General features: G+C 38.2%; 1 long non-coding RNA gene across 2 annotated transcripts in view; it reads left to right on the top strand.

Moving 5' to 3' along the window:
• The window catches only part of LOC148213792 (uncharacterized), a 189,720-nt gene that overhangs the window by 110,010 nt on the left and 56,124 nt on the right, over positions 1-23,586 (top strand). Inside the window, exons 1-2 of one of the 2 annotated variants that reach the window (XR_015793818.1) lie at positions 3,285-5,576; positions 18,173-18,293. This is a non-coding gene — a long non-coding RNA (uncharacterized LOC148213792). Of the gene's footprint in view, positions 1-3,284; positions 5,577-18,172; positions 18,294-23,586 lie in introns of those variants that run through there. The other variant, XR_015793817.1, reaches the window with a different exon arrangement.

Below are 23,586 nucleotides of genomic sequence, written 5' to 3' on the forward strand. Positions count from 1 at the left end.
ACATGTAAGCAAATAAGCCCTCACCTAACAATTACATCATATAGCATGGATATTATTTCACTGTCATCTTGACATATTTACATATTTATCTTTGGGGGCAGCCTTCATGAAACTAACAACAGTATGAACTAAAAAATGAAACCAAAAAGGAAGAGTTGGATTCCAAGTTTGTCTTATGCAAGTAGAATGGCCCCCTATACAGAAACATCATTTTATGCTGGGTGTATTTATACTGGAAAGAATTTTTTCCTCCCTCTGCTGTCCCTTATCCCAGCACAAATTCTGCTTTGACAAGCTGGGAAAAAATGAGAAAGTAATTCCCAGAACAATGGGGAAGTAGCAATGAAGGTTAAAGATGAGAAGAAAATAGATGGAAAATCACCACTTTCTTTTGACAATAAATATATCCTGAGTGAAATTTCAGTTAATGAGATGCTAGTTAATGGGGTTAAAGGATTGGCCTATGACTGGACAGGCTGAACATTCAAATCCCTGCTCAGGTATGAAATTTACTGGTTGAATTTAGTGATAATTCCCTCTCAGCCTCATCTACCTGGCTGAATTACTGAAATGATAAAATGAGGGAAGCAAATTATAGATGCTGGCTGAAAATCTGAAGAATACTTGGGATATACTGTAAATCTAATAAGGAAATAAAAAATACTGTTCTTTAGGACTCTTACTTGTTGTGTGCAACTAGTTGTGTGTTGGCCAAAGTTAGATCAACATTATAATTCTATTGTTTACTTTAGCATCATTTTTCTAAACATCCATTGTGATAGGAAGTTATTTAAAAAATATTTTAGAAGTAAAAAGAGGTCAGCTATCACAAAGACATTTAAAGCTTAAGAAATGAAACACACAAACCTTGAGCAAAAGTATCATTTTGCAGAGACATATTGAATAATTTCATCCAAAGGGATATTTTAGCTGTGGGAAAGTGCTTTTGTTCAGTCCAAGCTGCTTTAAATTTTGGGAACCTTGAGCAATAATAAAATATTAGCTGCCTCTAGTTAGAAACAAAAAGATCGTAATAGAAGGTGATGAAGATGTCATGGATCTTCTGTAGTATCAGCAGATGGCATAGAAGCTAGACAGGCCGTAAAGAAAAAAGTCTGCTTTGGAAACAAAGAGCATTTTTTAGTCTGAAGCACAGATTTAAAGTCCCACTTGTTGAACCTCAGAAATTTTAAATTTGGACTGGCTCCAAATTAAAAACAGACCGACTGAAAAATAAAGTGCATTGGAATAATTTGCCATCAGTTCTTAATATAATGACCAATTTCCCACTCGGCATCCAGTAAGCAGCCAGACTATGGATTTGAGTGAAGGCCAGATGGAAGATAGCCAGGCATGTTAAATGTAAGACCTTTCACAATTCCCTACAGAAACTGCACAAATAATGTAGCCAAAGTGCATGCTGTGCATAGTGTAATTGAACTCTTTTGGCATCCTAAAACGTTATGTCTCCATATTCTGCCATAGTACATAGTTTAAGAAATGAACTAAATAGTGGATGAAAAGTTAATCTCCTTTACAGAAAAACAGGACCCATCAAGTTCAAGGTCTAGGTTTTCCATATTCATTTTCATTTTGGACTGAAATGAAAACTGAACACTATATTCTTGCATAGATTATTAAATTTAACTGTTATTGCATATCGTTATTGGCAGTAGTAAGCAATGCAAAATCTAATGGCTTAGATTTAATAGCTTAATTGTGCTTAAAAATAAGCCACTAGAATCAGGGGGATTTGCATTAGTAAAATCCCACTGACTTAAATGAATTTACGCCACAAATAGATAATAATGGTGCCCATAGATGCCAACTTGCTGTTTCTTGGCTCTTTGCACTGTTCAGATTCCTTGCAATTCTGATTATTAATTTTTGAAATACTATTTTAATTAAAAAAGAGAGACAGATACCTGTTATAAAGGAAGACCTTGGTTTCCAGCACCATCTTTCTTTCAGTAATGTCTTTGAACTTCACTTTGGCCTGATATGCAGTTTTAGATAAAAAATAAAGGATAGCTGGAGGGGTTTTTTGGAAGTCAGCTTACCTGTCAGAAAAAGGCAAAGGTAAGCTGGGATGACTGGGGTATTCTTGGGAGTTGTTGGAATGGAAAGGCCAGTTAGCTTTTTGGTACATGGATGCTCACTATAGCAACCATTTATGAATACATGAGTTCCCTTGGTAGCTCCTTTATGAATGTCCACAACATCAACTCAAAATTCCAGATGTATCCACCTGTTGAAAATGCTTACAAACCCCTGTGGATAAGTATGAATCCTGCCTAATAGGAACAAAACCAGTTAACACCAGTGTTTTAAAGCCTGACACATGTTCACTTGTCATCCAAGTTTAAGGTTTTGAAATTTTTGAAGTTGAATGAGGAATCAAATCTTAATGCAGTTATTTCACGCTTCTCGTATTAGTTATTACAGATACAGCCCCATTATAGTTGTTAAATTTCCATTGAAAAAGGGAGTGCCAAGAATGATATGCTGGATATTTCAGATGCCAATTGAAAATTCAACCTGCCAGATGGAACTAATATGTTCAATAGATCATTACAGTTGAAATGGAAACATTTTTAACAACCATTTCAAAGCTATCCATCTTCCAGTTTGGACTTTATTAAAATGTTATATTTGAATTATCCTGAGAGACAAAAGGGTTGTGTGTTTTTGTTTGTTTCCTTTACATATAGAAAGATAGGCAGTGTTTCTCTAGTTGGAAAAGCAGCAAGTCTGTAAGTCAACTTTTGGTTCTGTCTGTCACTGCAATGCTAGATATGAGCTGTCTTTTTATATTATGGTGTTTATCCAAAATGAAGATGACCCTACATTTAAGATGACATCCACACCCCAGGAGAAAAGATAAAAAACAAATAATCAGAGACAAAGATCCTGTGCAACATTCACCTTCTACATATTATCAGTCTCAAGTTACTTAGCTTCAGCTGAAACTCATGTTGGAGGTTCCGCTCTCCAATAAATGTATGAGGATGGAATGCTTTTCTATTTGCCAATCCTCAATGATAAAAAAACAGGACCGGGGCTGCAGAAAAAAGATAAATTTATAGTAATTGAATTAATAACTACTGAACTATATAACTATAAATTGCCTGTAAAATATGGTACCATAGTTATCAAATTAATAGTTCTCATGTTGGCATATAGCAACTATTTTATCTCTCACACACAGAAGGACACTACAGACATTCACAAACATTCCTACCCCTTCTTCCATCAGAAGCAGCAAAGAAAAAAAGGAGGAGGAGAATGGACAAACAAGATAGAGATGGGTAAAGGAGGTAACTGCACTGAGAAGAAAAGTAAATAGGAAGAGAGTGCAGCTGGGAAGAAGAAAAGCGGGGGAGGAAGGGAAGAGAAAGAGGAAGGAAGGAAGGATGGACGGACGGACGAACAGACGGACTATGTAAGCACTATGGAAAGGATTGAAATTCACTGGGTAAGCAGACCCTCCTGTGTACTTCAGGACGATTTTTGGAACTACCCATGTTTTTCAGTTGCAATATCTACAGCCATTTGCACTGCTATCCATTTGTCTGCTTTCATCAGCTTCTTATATTCTTTCTACAATATTATACAATCTGCCTTTAACATAAATTTCCAATAGATTTTTTACTTCTCCAAATATTGTGACACAACTTTAGTATTTCAAAACCCTTTTTTTATAGAGTTCCAAAATAGACGTTTGCAGGGGGAAAAAAAGTGTGTGCATGTCTTTTTTAAAAGAAGACTTACAGACTAATGCGAATCTGTAAGATGACTTACCTCCAACAACAGTGCATGAATGCCTAGCAGCACAGATGAACCAGCTGCTACCAGAAGGCTCCCACCCAGACTGACTAACACAAGGAGGGGCAGTGCTGATCATGAAAGACCCCCACAAGGGAACATCCAACTACTGGCTAATACCCTGCCTCTCTGCAACATGGAAAGTCCTATCAGGCATCATAGCCACCAAGCTACAGGACCATATGGGCCTGTACATGAGCACAGCTCAGAAGGGTATTGGGAACAACAACAGAGGTTCAAAACACCAGTTGCTCATAGATAGAGCAGTTGTCTGAGACTCAAGGACTAGACAGACCAATCTGAGCACAGCCTGGATTGACTACAGAGAGCCTGCAACTCAATGTCATACACATGGATCTGTGAATGCCTGGCTCTATAAAAAGTCAGCAGGACACTAAGGATCTTCCTTAAGAACTCATTGGGGTAATGGAGGACAACCCTGGCAGTCAACTCAAGACAGGTCGCACAAGTGGCCAGACCAGACGTGCAGACCAGCTACAAGAACCTTGGTATCCCACAGTCACATGGGAACCACAATGAGGAGGCAAGGAAGACAGCAGCATCCAAGTACCACCAAAGGATAAGACAGGTCCTGAAGAGCCAGCTCAATGGGAAGAACAAGATCCACACCATCAATACTTATGCCCTGCCAGGCATCAGATGCCCTGTTGGTACAGTGAGCTGGCCAAAGAAAGATATGGAGGCTGCCAATATGAAGACTCAGAAGCTCCTCACAATGTACAGAGGTTTCCATCCCAAGTCCAACACCCAAAGGCTGTACACCAGCCAGAAAGAGGGTAGCCGGGGTCTGGTGAGTGTCAAAGCCACTGTCCTGGATGAAACCCAGAACATCCAGGAGTATAGCATCAAGATGGCACCCAAAGATGAGCTGCCGAGAGAATGCCTGAGGCAGCAGCAGACATGGGAGGAAGTTCAAGTGGAGGAAGTGCCATGGCAAGACAAGTACCATTGACAGATAGCTGAAGTGTCTGACATTGGGAAATTTTACCAATGGTTGGAAAGGGTTGGACTAAAAAACAGCACCACTGAAGCACTGATCATAGCACCACAAGAACAGGCACTAAGCACCAGAACCATAGAAGCAGGGGCCTACCACCCTAGACAGGACCCAAGGTGCAGGTTGTGCAAAGAGGCCTCAGAGACAGTCCAACACATAGTGGCAGGTTGTAAGATGCAGGCGTAACAGCATACACTGAACGGCACAACCAAGTAGCTGGCATTGTGTACAGGAATATCTACACAGTGTATGGGCTTGACCCTCCCAAGTCCAGATGGGAGTTTCACTGAAGGTCACGGAGAATAACAGGGCTAAGATCCTGTGGGACTTCCAAATCCAGATTGACAGGCAGGTCCTGGCCAATCAACCAGACTTGACTTGGTAGTAGTCAAGGACCAGAAGCCAGTGGTGGTGATAGATGTATCAGTCCCAAGTGACAGCAACATCAGGAAGAAGGAGTATGAGAAGCTGGAGAAGTACCAGGGCCTGAAGGAGGAACTAGAGAGGATGTGGAAAGTAAAGGCTAAAGTGGCCCCAGTGGTGGTAGGAGCACTCAGGACTGTGACTCCTAAGCTCCAGCAGAGTGGCTCCAGCAGATCCCAGGAACGACATCAGAGCTCTCTGTCCAGAAGAGTGCAGTGCTAGGAACAGCTGAGATACTCTGCAGAACCCTGAAATCCCCAGGCCTCTGGTAGAGGACCCGAGATTGAGGAAGACACATACACCCATAGAGGTGAGAGGGTTTTTTTTTTGTTTGTTTTGTTTAATACTGTGTGTGTGCCTGTGAAGCAGGGAATTTTTTGTTTAGCAAATCATGGTCAAGTAGCTATGGCTTTGGGAGGAGGTATACACTGGCAAAATGAACCTTCGTTAGAAAGGAGCATTTCATAATGATAGGATACTGTTTGTTAATACTAATGCATGAACTGGTACTGGATTCATACAGCAAAGTCCCCAGAGTTGTTTAGTAATGCTTACACCAAATTATCTGATCTGCACTTAATGTAACTTTCCCATAGATTTTACATTTCTCTAAATATTGTGATACAAATATACTGTATGAAAAAGGGTTTTGAAGTAGAAGATCTCCAAAATAGGCCTTTACATGAAAACACCTGTGCCTTAAAAAGAAAAACAAAACACACCTTCCAGACTAATACAAACACTGGACAGACTTCTTGGAGCACAGATGGAAAACAACATGGAAATAGTTGGAATTGCCCATTTTTGTAATTCATATGGTGATTGTCTTAGAAGCCAATATAAATTTGCATTAATGTCCCTCATTTTCCTTTTCCCTGTGGGGAAAATTATTTTAAACAATGTCAGTTTTCTTATAATTTTTATTAGTATAATTACATTTTAAGCAAGTTTAGTTCTTTCTCCCTGTCACTGGGTCTTAGATACATTTTTTTCCTAATGGTTATTCACATCAAGATCCCAGATGTTTACATTTTCAAAGCTCTTTCAAAATCTTCGTGTCTGCATATCATTATATATTTTTGTAAGGTTGGCCAAAAAAAAAAAAAAAAAGCAGCAATACTATATAAGTTTGTAGTGGAGATCACAGCTAAAATGTTTGGCTATACATTCAGTCACATGCACTAAAATTAATGAGCAAAACCAATATTAAAAGCTGGCTTAAATGCATACATGCATAGACTGCAATTAAATACTTTATCTTCTTTACTGAAGAATATAAGGGAATGGCTGCAAAATGTTGAATAAAACTGTTTACCCTGCAAAAAGCATGATGTGTATGTACGGTTAACAAAAAGACCTCAGATCAGCTGTTTCTAAACTGGTGCTTTATAAATGTTTTGAATTAAGGCGTCCAGGAGCCCAGGCATCCTGGATGATATTTAGCTGTAATGTGGGTTGTAATCCGAAACATCTGAAGGCAGCAAGTTGGGCAAGTTTCTTTTAATGGTCCACCCTGAAACAGACCCAAACTCATTCTAACATACATTGCATGTCTTTGAATCTGCAGTGGAATATATTCTAAAATTTAAATTAGTCATTCACTGCTAGTGGAGCTTGTCAATTGAAACTAAATATTGATAGTTTTCTTTGGCTTGATTGTGTGTGGAAGACTCCACTCCTGTGAAGTGTGTGTGAAAGTCATGGGCTACAATTAAACATTCAAGATTACCTTCAGGATCAGATTCAGGCCCAGTCTGGAAAAACAAGAACTTTCCACTGGCCCAAAGCTAACTTCGGTTCAGAGCATGTGCAAGTTTTATGGAAGAAAGACTATAACTTTCTTGATGATGGGAGAAGACTGCTGAGAGAGAGGCAATTCTGAAGGTTGAGAGTGTAGACTCACCATTCTCATGGGTTGCTAGTAAAGGAATTAAGTGGATTGCTTGCACAGTGAAATATAAATAGAATGCCAAATAGAATCTATGTATAGATATGTTTTAGTTGAATAATTCATTTTAATTATTGATTTAAAATCCAATCCTTTGGCTTATTCAGAAATCCTAGTGATTTCAGGAGTCCAGTCTTTCAGACAGGAAACTGAGTATCGGTTGCAAATGAAGACCAGACAAGTTTCCTTACAAAAGTCTGTAGAAGAAACAAGCTCAGCAGATTCACTTTCTCATATTTGGGTCAAATTTGCAATTTTAAGGAATCCCTCTCACTATAACTATTTGAGATATAACAACCTTGCCCTCTGTGGCAATTGTTTCAAAGCTACCTGAGAGCAGAGATGCAAGTTTAATCATCATCATTAGGATGGTGATTTATTATTTTTTCATAAAACACAACAATATTGGAGAACTTTTGGATACATCATCTCTGTCCACCAAATTGTTTCTTTCATGGTGCAGAACAGAGGAGAGGTCTGACCTCAGAACTGCTTTTCATAACACAAAGCCAAACTGCTATTAGCCTGGACTGTATTACACAGATTATCTTGATTCATGTTTCTAAAGCTAAAGACAATGCAGATCACGTTTCACAGCTATCTGGACATGCACATGTACTGGCAGGGCACCTTCAGGTCAAGAGCTAGGTCTCACAAAGGGAGGTGGATAAACTTAAAATTATAACTACCAAAAATGAGACATACGCTTTTATTGTTCCTTTGCCAGAGAAAACTGTAAGGCAGTTTTGATTAAGCTAATCTGAGAAATAGCCAGCTGTTATACTTAGAACAAAAATAGCCATTGGATTCTTTGCAGTGTCCAATGAAAGTCAGAACTCTTTGTCAAAAATCCTTTAATGTGAAGTACCTTGGAACTGCAGTACACACAGCAAATATTTCTGTATAAGAAATTAGATATATCCTACTTGCACATTATCTCATTTGGTTTCCTCAAATACAGATGCAGTTATAATCCCTTGCAATAATGAAAAGAGGTCCATTCTACTAGATATGTCTGATGGTATCATCTAGGATGCGCAATCTTTTTCTGGCCAGCGGGCACATTTTTGCATTTCTTTTTCTGGGCCTCCAAGGGCTAAAGGAGCCACAGCTGTGGTGTGTTGACATTACCAGAATAAACAGGGTCAAAAACACTTGAAAGGGTAGTCAAAGGCATCTACAGGGAGGATAACAACAACAACAAGATGGCCGCTTTGATTGGTCAATGTTACTGACAATGTTGTTTTCCACATTGTTTCTTTACCACTTTGGTATCAATTGACCAACGGTTGAAGTGAAACTCTCTAGAAATATGATAGCCCTTTCCACACATTTGCCTGCTTCTCAAATCTCATTTGGCCCTTGCATTGTTTTAAGATCTTAAAATTTTAAAATAAGCCAACAACTGGTCCTCTTGCTACAACTCCCTGTCCAAATGTGCAATTATTTGGCCTAAAGCACAGGTCTACTCTGACAACTATCATTCTATTAAATCTGATACATTTTCTTGAAAAGAAGATGACTATGCATTTAAGATGACTTCCTCACCCCCACCCCAAAAGGAAAAATAGGCAGAAAAAGAAATATATACACAACCACATATCTTGTGCAATGCCCAGCTTCCCTGATTTGTCTAGGGTTGACAATTCCAGTTAAAACCAATCCTGAAGATTCCGTCGTCCTCAAATGTTAACACACTTATATATGTTAATGTATTATGTATGCATGTATGTATGTATGTATGTATGTATGTATAGATGCCTGTCAGAAGCCATGGGGGGGGGGAATGGGGGGGGACTGCCAGGAAAAATCTCTATATCACTATCTCTATTGCTATCTCTAATCTCTCATCCATCTACCCATGTGTATGCAAAATAAGACATCTGTTTATAAAATTATTTGATCTTCCATCTGCAAGTACCAACCACTCTGTCTCATGCACAAAAGCATGCCATACACAAACCCACATTTCCCTCCCTTCTGCCAAAGAAACAGCAAAAATACATAAAATAAGGTGGGGCGGGGGGAAGAGATAAAGCTGGGGTAAGAGGTAACTGCAGTAAAGAAAGAGGAAGTGGAAAACTAAAAATGAAGTGAGGGAAGAGGCAAATGGACAGGAAGAGAGACAGAGAAAGGCATTACAAGAAGGGTTATATTTACCCCTGTAAGCAGCCCCTGATTAATCTTCGAAGGCAGCCGTGCTTTTCAGCAGCAATGATTGCAAGTATTTGTACCTCTTACCTGTTCCTGGATGATCTACAGTTTCTTCTATTCTTATCAGTGTTTAAGAAAACTCCCCCACTCCAGCAAGTCATTTAGGGAAATAATTTAGGGAAAAAGTCCTTGTCTTCCTATCTTCTATTTTTCTATTGAGTTTACACTGGGAACCTAGACACACATGATTCGAAGATTCTAAGATGGTGACCTTTTCAGATTACTAAGACGTACCTAAGAACTTTCCCCACGTTAAGGAATCGGAACCATTAAAGGGACTCAGTGAAAGTGCAGCAGGGCCACTGAGCTGGAAAACTTGGTGGGTCAAATGTTGCAATTGGGCAGAGAACCTTTATGAACATGAGTGAAACTACACGGGTGTTCTTTAAAAAATCTAGGAGTAAAATCTTCAGCATATTTTCCCAGAGCAGCTATAAAATGTGCCCAGGAATTGACTGTAGGCATTACTGCTATGCTGGGGGACATTTAGAATTAAAAGGAGGATAAGGATGTTACAGGTACACTTGGGAATACTTGAGGCTGCTCAGAATGCAGGCATGTGTGTACCTCAGAAACAAAAGGGAGCCATTACTTTCATTGTTACCACCATTAAACATCACAGATGTCTCTGAAATGTTCTCAGCTCGCTGCCATGGCAGAGCGGCTTTTCAGCTGTATCCTGTAGTTTCCTCTGTGAAATCCCTCCTCTCCAAATGTTCTATTAAAATAACACATGAAAATAAATGAAACATATCATTACTTTTACAATAGACTAATTGTAGTCTGTCAAACTGGAGACAGGGAGCTATTTAAATCATAGCTCTCTTTCAGACTTCAATGTATGCTTTTAAAAAAGAAACAAAAATAGCCCCCGCCCCCACCACCACCGCCATGGCTGTCGCCGTTGCCACCAGCTACTTTTGGAAAAGAAAGGGAGAGAGAAATGTGTTAGTGCCCCACACTTTCCTTATAGGTGTCATTATCAACAGTTAATAATGGAGAGTTGATTTATTAGTGGACAGAGCAGTGAGTCTATTTCAGGAGTTGAGACACAGCTGAGTTTCCTACATATTTCACAGGCTAGATATGCTAAAACCAACCCAGTGAAAGTATGACAAACATCGAAGCTGTCTCTAACATGGCCTATGTATGTATGCCTGCATCTAACAGTATTTTTATACCACCCCAATCACTGCCCAATCTGGGCAGTGCACACAACCACAAAAATCCAGTAACTCTAACCCGCATAAAATCCTGCCTGAAAAGATAGGTTTTGAAAGTCAGAACCCAATCTACGTTCTCGGACAGAATATTCCAAATATTTATCAGCTGTCCTTGCCCTGCTTACAAACAACATGCCTCATTTCTCTCCCTTCAGCTATGAGGCATCCATATAGCCACAGTATTTCGGCATCTGATGTCAGACTTTTGTTGACAGATTATTTTTGTTTTTTCCTTGCTACAAAAATAAATGTGATGAGGCAAGGAAGTGCTGACAGCCTGCAGAGGAGGTGGTATATGGCTATCAATTTCCACATACTCCCATCAGTCAACTGGAGGGTGTATTGATCAGTGTAGGAGGAATCCACACTATTGTTAGGATGGAAGTGATGAGGATGTAACCCTGTTCTGGAGACTTTTGGGGTTGGAGCTGGTGGCCATGCAGAAATGGCCTCCTTCAAGAAGTTACTCTGGAAACTGAGCAATAGATCTTCAATTTCCATACTGTCTGTATAGTACAACTTAACAGCAGTCATGTAAGGAGAGATTCATATGGATCATTCAAATACCTAATTCTGAAAGAAGCATACGATAATCATTAACTACTAGCTCACAATTCTATGTACATTTAATAGGCCTTATTTTCAAATAACTATTTTTAAGCAATATTGGGGTAGGCAGTGCTTTGGATTCAACATAGCCCCTGAACTGCAATTTCCTAAAGCAGCTGTATCTTTTCCAGAGATTGAACAAGTGCCCTTTGAATATTCCAAAGCACTTTTTTGCTTTCAAATCCAAGGCCTCGCACATCCCTAACAAAGGTCTTCAACTGTTTTTTCTTTCTCTGGATGAATTTCACTTCCCTATATATACATGACAGACATTTCCTTTGATAAAACACTGATCCAAATTGTCTTAAAATCCAGGCAACTTTTGATGCATTTGACTAAGTGGGGGAATGGCTTTCATTGCGCTGCTTATGTGTGGTAATGCTTGTAGTGTGCAGTGTCACCTCCCCCCCACCCCATTGCTCAACTCAATCCACTCTCTGGATTTCTAGCAAATATCGAACAGTTGGGATCCTTCAAGAGTCCTTACCTTTCATACTGGGCTGCATACTAGGTAAGAGTTGGTAATGCGCCAGTAAACTTGATGGACCCTTCAGAAGTATCTCTGATCTCCCCCCTTAATGAATAATCTCAGGAAATCTTGTGTGAAACTTTTAGCACAATTTCAGAAAAGTTTAGCGCTGTGGGGGTGGAACTGACGGGGCCACTCTGTGAGATTGTGCAGTGCTGCCCAGGCTTGGAAAGAAGAGCCAATATTCTATTCTGGAGACACTGGGCATTCAACCACTCCATTTGTGGTGGCAAATTAAATCTAAAATAGATTAGCCCAAATAGATTGTTAGTTGCTGCCAACTACTGAAGTAAAAATATGGAACTCCACGGCAGGTTAGTTTAAAGTCCATAGGTAGTCATGTGAGATGAGCATCCTATCTGTTCTTCAGAAACAAACTGCAACAGTTGTAGATGAGCAAAACAGTTCAGTTTCTTGAAAAAATATAGAGAACCCAACACTGCACACAGTTCAGACAAACAATAAAACTCTTCTAAGTTCTGAACTTGAGAAGAGAGCCTGGGCTGACCCTGAAATCAGCAATCGCTAATTGCTAACTGCTCTAATGTACAATGCTATGGCTTTCATACAGTGAGAAAGAGTTCTTTTGCTGTCCAGTGAACATGAATCAAACTCTTTCCAGACTTTGCCAGTCAATGCAGCAAGGTCCAAAACAGAAGGGACAGAGTCTGCACAGATAGACCATAAATAAAATTGTAAGGCAGGGGGGAGGGTAGACAATACTGGGAACAAAACTGACATGCTCAGCCCTGCCATGCTATCTACTTTAAAGCTCCCATGCTCTCCAGAGAACTGAACAGAGTAGCGCGTAGTCCCTTATTGGGGCAATTAGTTTGCACTTTAACTTTTCATTGAAGAGGTGATTGATTAGAATTCTTTACATAGAAGCTGTTCATTCCTATATTTTTGAAGCCTTCACATTGTCTAAACCACCTAAACTGCAAGAATGTTCAGATTAAAATGTACAGTAGGTATCTTGATGATCTAAAATATCACTTTTAAGTAATTTCCATTTAGACATGCACAAGCAGCAAATCTTTAAAGATAACAAATGTGAATCCCAACCTTCTGAGGGTTACTCTGATGATGACTTCATAATTCTATAGGCTTCTTTTCATTCAAAGTCTCATAAAAAGATATCAGTGTGATAATGAATAATATCCTGTATTCTGAGGAAGGAAAAAGAAAAAAGAAAGCAATCACCTGAGAGAGTGGCAAATCCCAATTCTTTTTTTATAAAACAAAACAGCTGATACTTCTATTACAAATTGAGGAGATGATCCATCATGAGGTTATGCCCTCAGGGTTTTCACAGCAATTACATGCTAAAAAATAAGGATCCTCAAATCCCAGTATGTTGTTTGTAGAAATCTCTAATGGTTCCCAAGATATCTCCTATGAATCATTACTTATCCCTGGGCTTATGTAGAGTTTGTAGTATCTGAAAAGTGCAGACCTTTACAATCCCTGGGCAATTTATATTAACTTTTGAAAATAAAATGAGTTCCACTTTCTTCTTCCTCTTCCTCTTCCCCTCCTCCTCCTGCTTCTGCTTCTCCTCCTCCTCCTCTTCCTCTTTGCCCCAAACTTCTTCCATATTTATTTGTGAACTATGACAGTGACAAACCTTCTTCCATCAACAAAAAAAAAATGTATACTTTGCTACAGTGCAGTAGACTAACACAATTAAATGAACATAAGCTTTTCTGAAACAAGCACATTTTTAACACACTGGAATAGTAGAGAGGCAAACACACATAGACCCAACATGTAGACACCTACCCTAATTAAATCTTCACAAACAGATACACACATGTGCAGGCAACTTGTATGCACACACATGATTATTCCCAGGAGAGAATGTGCACACATGCATGTACACACATGCTATTTTGTTATACAAAAAGGAAAATAAAGACACAGCCTACAGCTACTGCTGAGTTGTTTACCTGAAATAAACCTTTTTGAGTAACCATGTAGCATGAATAAATATGGAAGGATGCAAAGTTATTCAGAGTGGATCTTATTCCTAGTAATACTTAGAATGCTGTCAAAGGAAAATAAATGTGACAGTGGAGAAGTTGGGAAAGAAATGAATAAGAACATAGACATAAACAATGAAGAGATGGAAGTGGGTAGATTAATTGACAACTTATCTCATAAAGGACAATTCAGACCAGGTGAAGAGAAACCTGGGAAGAAGCATTTCAGGATGCTCAAACAGTCTTTGCCTTACTTAACTCCCTATAAATGAGATGGAGAAATTCCCATTAAAGTTCCCAAGATTCTTTCTTTACCCCAGCCTAGCATTAAATATACCTCATTGAAATCTTGCTTCCCTGATGTTGTCCAGCTATGTGTGGTTTGATAGCAAACCCGAAAATAGCAAATGGGTTGTCTTGTCCACTGAGTTATAAAATACAAACAAAATTCCATATTCAATTCTTGACTGAGTACCAATGGCAACAGTTTTGGAAATTAAAGAAACATTCAAGTATCATGTCCCTGTGATTTTTTTTTAAAGTGATTGATTGGGGATTCTGTAGTACAAAATAAATGATAAGAAAGTAGTATTAAAATCTGTGGTAGATTTTTCATTATATCAAATGTGGGAGCCGCTGGCTTTCTAGTTTTGCTAGACTTCTGTGCTAATTATCCTTACCATTGACTCTACGGACCAAGGCTATTGATACCAGAGTCCAAAAACATCTGGAGGCCAATTGTGTGTTACATGACAGCAAACTATCACTAGTACACTGAATGTGAATTAAAACATGCATGAGCCTTCTTGAAACTATGACACATATTTGGGGTAAGAACAGACTTTGTGTGGAGGAATGGATATTCTTTTCCTTCTCAAATCTAAATCAGTCGTCTTCAACCTTGAGTTTCTCACTCAACATGTCTAGAGCTAAGAATTCTGAGAGTTGAAGTACACATATCTGGAGGTTGCTAAGATTGGTGAAGTCTAATATAAATAATATAACTTTAATGCAGGTCTTTCACACAGACACCTGTGTATGCTACTGTCCTACTTAGATAATGTCTCCAAACTAACAAGAAGAAAAATATTGCGTGAAATGGACCTTTATGTAGTGGAGCCTCGTAGGGAGAATATCATGCATCCAGTTCTCTGTCATGCAAAGGCTGCTATTGCCCAGGTAAGCATTTATGCTACCTGATACCAGGATTCCAATATGCTGAGATGAAGCTGGAAAAAAGAATCAATTTTAATTGGGCCAAATATATTGAAAATATGAAAACTCCTTAAACTCCCAAGGGCAGCTGGCAAAAAATTACAGATTTAGGTCTGTTTTCCAGTACGCAATTTAAGTGCATTTAGAGAAATGCATCAGTAGGTGAATCAATAAGTCAGGTTTTGTTGACAGAATTTCTGCTTGGAGCATGAATTAGATGTAAGCTAACTCAACCATGTTAGAGGAAGTGTGAAACATTCCCTTCTGCAGATAAAAAGGAAAAAATCTTATTGGTTGTCTAAAATTTGCATCATCTCTTCACCTTTGTATTTACAATCTGCCCCAATGAATATATCACCTTTCCCTTATATAGTTCTAAATCAATAAATCTGAGGCCCATTCAAAACTGATAACAGATATTGTTTATCTGAAACTACAGCAAGAAATAATGGTGAAGATACATTTTATCTATGAATACAAGGGCACCTCTCCATCTCAAAATGAATGTATCACACTTTCTTCTTTCCTTTTACAATATACTTAAAACATTGTTTCCTTTTTCTTGATTTTTAAATTCCCAAGAACTGTCTTTTATCCTTCAGGTATAACTCTGCTCTTGTTTTTCTAGAGCGCATAACATTATCAGTAAACAGTATGCTATCCAGGTGAAGCATTTTTTTAACCCCCCCCCCCTTTAGATATTTTAAAAGACAATCTGTGTAAAGAAAATATAGTACAGGCTATGTGTTTAAGCTATTATATTAGAGATAACCTGTATACATCTGGTATTAATAGGCAGTAGATGGGTAAATGTAATATATAGGTTTCGTATAGATATGGTATGTGGTAAAATAAAAATAAAATGTATGATTGCCTGTAGTGATTACAGTCATGATTACCTGTGGACAATTGACTATTCACTATTGTCACCAGTAAAACTTAAACAGACGCACAAGTATCTTTGGTTTCAGTATAAAATGCATGTAGAACTTGACACATTTGAAGGATGAACTTCATTAACTTGGCCCCTAATCAATCCATCTGGATCTTTCTCAGTCTAAGCCTAAAACAGATTCCTGTATGTGATTCAACTCCATTAATTATCAATAGAGCTCTGTATACATACACACAACCACTTAACAATTACTTCTCTGTAAGGCCTAGCACATCATATATGGGTATATCACAGTACTTTTCATGAGGTTTGATATGTACTGTATGTAATGGTCATTATTTCATTTTTGTTTCAGTGACACATTCATGTCTACTAATCTTTTTCTATATAGTGGGTATATAGAAACATAACATGTTTCTATATATTATGTAAAGATCCAGCTTCTGGGAAAGGTGGAAGGAAGGAAAAGAAGAGATAATCATCAATCCGTGTACAGCGCTGATTGTTAGGCATCATTAGAGGTGGAATATTATGCTATATATGTTTATGGAATTTCTAGTATAAAAATTATTGTAGGAAATATATGACTGCTATTGTCTGATTATTGTCAATGTGAACATCCATAACTCAGGATTAGTGTTGGAAAGTCTAAAATATTTTTGTGAGTTTCTTTAGGGGTTAGAGGGATCAAAGCAACATTTTAGCAGAGGTTTATATTTTTCCTCAATAGTCTAAAAAGTACTAGAACTTTTAACAATAATCTCCAGAATAGAAGAGAATCTTAACCTCTTTTCCCCTTCTTGATGTCCTTGAAATATCTTTGGTTACAACACTCCAAATTCCTAGCCCTCTTTAACTACTCTGGCTGGGAATTTTGAAACTTGTAGTGTGGATAATGGCAGCTGGAAATTATATTCCAACACATGCTTTTTTCTTATAAGACTCAGCCTTATATGATATTCTACAATAAAAGAGTTTTAGGTCCACATCTTTTGCTACATGATGGTTTCATACACACTGTTTTGCCTTTTTTTCCCCCCCAACTCTTTTATCTCCTGAAACTCATTTTGCAGTGGTGATGAAAGTTATGATGGTAACTATGTGGTTTGGCTTGATAGCACTATTTACTGCTTGTGAACTGTTCTTGATAGTGACAGCATAATAAAAAATATGAAGTAAAACTTGTTAAATCATGAAGTGAGCCCTATAGCCAGTGAGACTAAAGTTGAAACTACATGTGATGTAGAGAGGAATGAAAACATCCTCAAAGGATGTTATCTTGAGCAAAACAACAGGGTCATTTGACAACTTGAATATATTGGTGTCAACAATATTTTCTATCCTTTTTAAAACTTCCATGCATGTCACGGTGAACGTTGCTGGAAAAGATTTAAGTTTCCTTCATCCATAATGGTTTAAATCAGGAATGACATATAATGGCCTTAATCAGGACTGGGCTGCTCTATGTTTACATGTGGTACTTATTTAACACATCGTGCAGTTTAGCCCGCAGAAACATGTTTTGGTTTTGTAAAGGAGCTCTACAAGACATTTAAGGTACCAATACATACACTAAAAATAACCCATTACTGGTCTGAAGTTCATATTTTTACAAGCTAGTTATCCATTCACATCTATGAATAATTGCAATTGATGTGTCTAGCATTGATGACCAGGCTTGTGCAAAGTGGCTCAGATGCACCTTAATTAAGATTCTTGTGCTGCAAAAGCAATACCATTCTCTTTGTCAAGGCAAAGAGATTATGCACTTAAAATTGCCTTACATTCTCACTGCCTCTTCCCTCTTCCATGCAATCTCTTCCAACACCTGCAGACACCAAAATGTACTATGTTTGCACCAAAGCCTCTTCTGATGCTTCCATTTGACTGGAACACCAGAATTGATATCTGATATGTACAGCGTTGAGCATAAGCCTCCTGTAGATCTTGCAAGTGCTGGAAGATGCTCAGAGTCATGGAGAAAACTATGGAAGGAGTAAAGGGAGCAGAGTGAAATGAAACAATGTGACCACTTTCCTTTTAAAAAAACAAGGTGGCCACATTCCTTCATGAAGCATCCTCAAGGATGGTTTGTAAAGCAGCTCTTCAAAGCTTTGCACAACTCTGTTGATTACTGCTACTACTGAAGTGAGAATATTGAGACTGCAATTTCTGGGTGGTCTCTTCTTCCTCATTTCTAATAATTTCTCTGACATCTTTCTACCTATAAAGCCTACTATTACTAATAATGATCTCTCTCTCTCTCTCTCTCTCTCTCTTTTTACATTCAGGCACCCTCCAGTGTAATCTGCATTTTTATACACAGTTGGGTGCCCACTGTCTAAAAATGAGGACCATAAATATTTAAAGCACTCAATTATCCTGTAAAACATAAGAAAGGAAAGGCTGAAGGTAAGGTGTGATTTATTCTTTCAGACAATTCCATTATAGGGAGTTTGAGAAGCTGAAGTGCAAACTGTTCTAAAAATGTAATTTTTGTCAGTAGACATGTACACTGAAAATACGGTAGAAAAAGATTTTTGTACTACTATGGCATTCTATGAAAAGTAGCTCTTTACGATCAAGGAAAAACAATGGATCCAAGTACTACTATAAGAATGGGAAAATTGGGCAGTTTGTAGGCTGTACATGCAGGGAACATGCTCTGACAGTCCAAACTTCTATTTGATCCAGCTCAGATTTTTTTCAGAGGTCGTCCAGTTCAACTCTGGTTAGAATTAGAATAGCACTTCAGAAAATCCATCCACTCTAACTTTCAACAAATAACTGAAGTGCTTTTGCTTTTCAATGGAGTTTCATACTTTTGAGGGCACAGAAGCTCTCCTTGAGCATTATTCATCTTTCCAAATTTAAGATAAGTACATATAGAAGTTATTATGCAATTAAGTTTTGATTATGTGCCATCAAGTCAGTGTCAACTCTTAGCAACCATATAGATTTTTTTCCACAATGATCTGTCCCTAACCTGATCTTTCAGGTCTACCAATGAATTAAGCTTTAAATTTCATTAAAATAAATAAATAATGAAGAATAGCCTATCTACCTACCTACCTAACACACCCATATTCATATGTTCCCACCTGTCAGACCTACTAAATAGACCACACCAAGAAATCTTCTCCACAGGAAGGCTAAAACTACTTTTATTGAGATAGCTATAATAACAACATCTTGTAAGTCTGATTGTCCTGTATCTCCTCCTCCTCCTATAAGTTTGGTGAATTAGGGAGGTATCTCTCTCAGCTACTTCTGAATGTTATTGGGATGTTCAGGACTCTAAAAAATGCTTAAATATTTTACTTTAGGTTTAGGTACTTTAGGTTTAAATATTTTACTTACTTCCCTCTTCCCTCTGGATTTTTATGGGCAACTAGGACAAAAACAATATATATCACAGAGATACTCACAGAGATGAGATCTGAGAGATTTTTCAAAACAATGGGAGAGTTGTGATAAGCATCCTTAACATTTATTTTAATGATAAGGAACAAAATGATGGGTTCACTACTCACACTGTAAGCAATTTTTATGCATGTTTTCATTGCCTATCAGTTAAAAAAAAAAAGATTGATCCATACATGAACAGAGGAAACAAGAATGAGATTGTAGGACTGCCCTTTGAGTTGACCTCCATGTAAAGACAGTATCTATAGTGGAAAGGCTCTTGTTTCTAGGAAGGCTCTTGAAGTGATTGAGAATCCTGTGTGTAAATCCTTAAAATATGTGTGTGTGTGTGTGTGTGTACATGTATACATATACATACATACATACAATGTATGTGCACACGTTTAAAGTAATACCTGGAAGTAGCTTTTAAACAGCACATATATAATTAAAAAGATAGTTTCAGATTCCAATTGATACTCTTAAAAAGAGATGTCCCAGGGCCATCAGCACCAACCCAAATTGCCTTGAGGCTTTTCTAAGAAGTAGCCTGTAAGACATAGGCTTCCTCCAAACACGTCTAACTTTTCATAATATCAACATTTTAAGTGTGTAAATACGTATCTAGCTCATCCATAGCTGATTGCTGGCACAAACCAAACATGACAAGCATAAAGCTCATTGGGTACAAAATAGCTTTCTTTTCTCCAGCATGTTAACAGAAATTGCACTCTTAGACTAAAGGTTGACAAATTACATTTTCTTCAAAGAATGCTTCACTGTAAATGACGAACATTTATTAAGAGGTTTTCCACATATCAATTGGCAATAGGAGACCATCACACTGTTATTCAGAGAAATATGGTTAGTTCTAATGATGAATTGCAGTACATTTCAGGAAAAAAAAAAATTCATTATTAAGAAAAAGAAGGAACTCCAGCAGTCTTGTGTTGTTTACTGGACATTCTGGTTAGAGGAAAAGAATGAATGGAATGCATATTACTATTTCATTTTGGATCTGGGATGTGTGTTGACTCTAATTAGGTTGTTTCAGAGAGATCTGTGGCTCTCTGAGAAAGGAGGACCATTCTCCCTGAAACAATAAGAAACCTTCACAGAATGTTAAGCTTTGTAGGGCTGCAAAATACAACTATAACAACAAAACAACAACCACAACATTATTTTGTTCTGTCCTTTTTCTACATGGAAAATGGCACAATAGAAGAAGTGGAGTTGGATGACTCATAGCGTTGTCTTCTAATTACAGGAAATGGTTAGAAGCACTGTGCATTAAGAGGGAAGATGTTAAATCTTACATAAAGATCTGTTCAAGCATGAAACCAGTTGGTGGGGAACAAATACAGGACAGAAGAGATCTGGTTTGGCAGTAATAGATGTGAAGGGGATCTAGTGTTGTCACTGACCACAGTAAAACATGTCAACACTGCAATGGAGCTGCTAAAAAAGCAAATGCTATTTTGGGGTACATTAACAGGAGCACTCAACCCTGCCCTGGTCAGACCCCATTTATAGTACTGTGCAAATGTCTATAGTCATTAAACCACATGTGAAATAGCTGTAGGTGGCATGGAGGTTAATATACAGATGGCCATATGGGTGAAGATTTTACCGCTGTAGATGTTCACACTCAACATGCTTACAGCAGCCAGAACCATAAAAGTAATACTAGTGGGGAGAGTCAGGTGTTCCACATTCCAGATAAAACACCAGAAGAGGCTTTAGAAATTATATGAAAAGCCAGAAATAAACTGGTAAGTAAGTGGGTTACTCATTCAAACAGTATATTAAAATAGAAACTAGTGGGTCATATTCTGAGTAAAGATATTTAAAAATGTGATACCAGGTCATTTGTCCAAATATATACAAAAAAAGCTTAAAAGAACCATTTCATGATGTCAAGAATTGAGCTTGAGCTCATGCCTTTCAATAAATTTTGTTACTCTGAAAAGGTTCTACCAGACTCCTGATTTTTTTTCTTCTTTTCTCTGGCTGATCCTTCATACAGGTTCTTTCTTATAAGAAACATTCAGTTCTTCAGAACTGAGCTTTGCATTTCAGCTCTTGCTCAGCAAAATCATTCATAGTTTAAAATGAATGATTTCATGGTTGTGAACTCTGGTTGAAGCTCCTGTCCAAAGTTGGATTGTAAATATCAGAAGAAAACTGCTGAAGACTAAAAACCTGAAGTTGAGAGGATTCAGGACTTGACCCTCATAATTTCAGTGAAACATTTGTGAAGTTCTGAGTCTGGAGAATTGCACTTCTCTTTACATTCAGTTAATGTCTTTATATAATCCCTGAAGGAAGGGGTTGGAATTTAATTTCATTGCCCTAGAAGGAGCATCATACTTCTTGCTTGACATTTCATATGGAATTTTTCTTTCATGCCTGCATGTGCTTATTTAAGCAGATTTTCCATACATTGTCATAGGAACACAGACAAGTTTCAGAAAACATGATTCATTTTTAAAACATTTTGCTCATACTGGGAATTACCAATGTAATTTCACAGCACATCCTAAGAAAAGCCATGTTATGAATAAGAATAAATTGAGAGGCAATCTTCCCCCCCCCCCGCCCCCACCATCCTAGTCCTTTGAGAAATATCTACCTTTTCAGCATGGATAATTGCCTGCCAAAGTAGACATTTTGTGTGCATTTGCCAAATCTCCAACTGATACATATTTTTTGTCTTTCTCTCTCTTCCTCCTACCCCTTACAGCCATTTTGTGAGGAAAGCAGAAATACCTAAGTTTATTATGCATCCCACCAACTCTTAGCTTTTCAAACATTGGCCTTTAGAAGCACAATGACAGCATATGAATGAAGAGCCATATAAGGGCTTTCATATTCGGGTGTAATGCATAACATTACATTGTATTTCTCTCTGGGCCTCTGTAATTACATGGTGTTACTCTTGCCATTTCATGTGAGGAAAAAAATGTAGCATGATGTGTTTTACTATCCTCATCTTCACTTATGTGACACTTTATTGGCAAACGTAGTCATACAAAAATAATTACTTTTCAGAAATGAAGGCAGAGAAAATTACAAAATAAAATATTCGAAGCAAGCCTGCCCTACCTCTAAAAGGAAGCTAATATATTTTACATTTTTCATGCTCGCTGCTTCAACTCATCCTGAGCATACTTCACTGTCAGAATTCTTTAATGCTCTGATTTTAGCTAGAGCTCTTCCACTTTACTGATGGCCCTGTTAGAAAGGTCGGGCTGCTCCTTCCTCCCCCAAGATGAATCAGCTTGTCTCCTTCAAAAGTAAGGGGAAACTGATGCCACCATCCAGTCTTTTGGTGGGGTGGGGGTGGCTGCTGCTGGGACTCTGAGAAGAAATGCAGAGAAAAAACAGGGCACCAAGTAGAAATTTACCGAAAGGGTTGAGCCAAAAGCGAATAGAACTGGCGGTGGACCCTGCAAAGGAGTCCCTTTTCCCAATTATATGCAATTGCCAAAATCATTTTTTCCAGCCCTGTCCCCTAAAGGCACTGAACTGGGAATCAGCCCCACTGAATGCGCATGTTTAGCATTACAGCCTCAGCTTGCCAAAGAAGGCTGGCCCTAAGCCGCTCTGTTCTTCACAACATATTCAGTTAACTAGAAATGGCAACTCATTATCGACCGAAGATATATCCCTCCCTTTTGGGAGATGGCCATATATTTCTAATTAATTTCAGAATGTGCTTAGCATAGCTACAAGGGGGCAGGGAAAACACTGGCATCTGGTCTGTTTTGAAAAAAGCCTGGCATTTTTAATTGGTAGGTGTTTCTTAAATAAATGTTTCATAAGATTACATTCTGCAGGAGAACAAATCTGCTTTGTGGCTCTCACTGTGTATCCATAGGCTTATTCTGACACTATCATTTACCAAGCCTTGAATCCTCATTACTGGACTCAGCGGGCAATAGAAAGCTGCTGTCCTGATACCGTCCCTGTTATCTGTTTTAATAAAAATGTAATATCCTCTCTCTCCATACACACTCAGAATGTTTAAACAGAAACGTTCTGTTTCGTCCCCCTTCTTCCCACCCCCTTTCCCGCTGTTAGTGGTCAACTTGTAGAAAAGCTCCAAATCATATTGTTTTAATCCTTGGAGATGAAGGCAGAACAATTTCATTTTGCAGCTGGGCAGAAGAAATAGCATTTCTCAACAGGACTGGCATTTTCTGTGGCTACTCCCTGTTAAGTGCACATTGCCTTCACATTCAGGAGATGGGAAGCCAAATTGGTGCAATCAGAATGTCTTTTTCTGCTCTCTGAATAC

Source organism: Python bivittatus, unplaced genomic scaffold (assembly GCF_059951505.1).
Source record: "Python bivittatus isolate LINGU-HERP-01145 unplaced genomic scaffold, Pbiv_v1 ctg000850_np1212, whole genome shotgun sequence".
Classification (NCBI taxonomy): domain Eukaryota; kingdom Metazoa; phylum Chordata; class Lepidosauria; order Squamata; family Pythonidae; genus Python; species Python bivittatus.